This window comes from Tupaia chinensis, unplaced genomic scaffold, assembly GCF_000334495.1.
Source record: "Tupaia chinensis unplaced genomic scaffold, TupChi_1.0 Scaffold000248_1, whole genome shotgun sequence".
NCBI lineage: Eukaryota > Metazoa > Chordata > Mammalia > Scandentia > Tupaiidae > Tupaia > Tupaia belangeri.
The window spans coordinates 5,109,262-5,110,983 of NW_006159726.1; positions in this window are offsets into that span (position 1 = coordinate 5,109,262).

Sequence of the window (1,722 nt, forward strand, 5' to 3'; positions counted from 1 at the left end):
CAGACAGAGAGACAGAGAGAGACAGAGAGACAGAAAGCAAGAAATCACCCCCAAGGGGGATGGCCACGCCACAATCCCTTCTCCTCCATTGTCCTCTTGGGATCTTGGGCACGCACGCACATGCGCCAGGCTTGAGTTTTAAGCCACTTGGTCCGGGACGCGAGCCACGGTCGACTTCATGGGAATCCAGCGACATAGCCATTACGCTAACTGCTGGTCCCCATTATCCACTTTTAAAAACCAAGTTCAGTAGGCAATACGGAGAAAATAATTGACCAATGTTAACTTGTTGACATTAATTTAATAATTCATATGTGAAGACTTAATTTCCTGTTACACTAAATTAATACAATGCCATGACACCAAGTGAGAACTGCTATTTGAGCCCCGTCCCCCTCCAGATTTGGGAATGAAATAACGTCTTTGTTTTAAGTCTCCTTTTTGGAGTGGTCTGTAAAGCATCAGTTGGTAACCCGGACATGAGGCTATCCTGAACAGGTTGCTCAAGCTGAGGAGGCCCCCAGGGAGGCATGTATCTTCCCTCTTCTGATGCCTCCGTTTCTCTCAGTAGCTTTCCATCCTCCTGGTCGCCTAGCTCTGAAACTACAGAGTCATTCTATGCATGCGTTCTCTCATCGCACGGGACCCGTCAACTGCCAAGTCTTGTCAGTTCCGTCCGTATTGCTGTCCTCTGTTTCCTCCCCTTCAGGCTCACTGTCATTGTCCTACTTTCCCTCTCGGTCGATCATGCTAGTCATCTAAATTCTCTCTCTGCCTTTAGGCTCCTTCATTCCAATTCTCTGGCCTCCAGATCTTTCATGGTTCTCACAGCGTAAATACTAGCATTCAGGGAATTTCTTCAGTTGGTTCTTTCATTCTCGTGATAGTCCATTTCTATATGTCAATTTGACTGGGCCATGTGGTACCCAGATATTTGTTGGTTTGTTTGTTTCCTTTAAAGAATTATTTTTATTAACTTTATTAATTTATTTCTTTTCATTTGACCAGAGAGGGACAGAGTGAAGGCAGGGGTGGGGGGAACGTGGGATTTGAAAGCTAGTCACCAGGTCCAGGACTTGAACCACGGTCAGTCATGTGGGAGTCCAGCACTCCAATCACCACACCACCTGCCGGCCCCTCTATCTTATGTATATCTAACAGTGACATGTGAGAAAAACAAACCTGTGAGTAAATCTAAAAGAATTTTTAAAAACGATTATTATTTAATTTTACTTATTATTATTCAATTTGAGTAGAGAGAGACAGAGAGACAGAGGGAGAATGAGAAAGCAAACCACCAGATCTGGGACTTGAACTGTGGTTGGCCACGTGGGAGTCCAACACCTTAACCACATGCCACCTGTCGGCCTCTTAAAATAATTTTTTAAATAAATGGAAAAGTTAAGTGATCAAAAACACCTATTTGTGCCCACACAAATTCCAATCTGGAGGGACTTGGCCCATTTCCCAATAAGACAAAAAAAAAAAAAAAAATCGCCCAAGCAATTCATTAGAATCCATGTCAGAGGGTACAGGGCTGCAGTTTCATCTGTGGGGCCTTTCTGGTACTGTCCAGAAAGGGGCTGGCAGGTGGGTGGCTGGGCATGTGAAAACTGACCAAGGCCACTGTCAAGTACTTGGTGAAGGTCAGTGGTTGAGTTACCTTGTCAGCTGCTAACCTAGTTCATCTCTAGGCTTCAGGCGCCTGGCTCCACCCTGAAA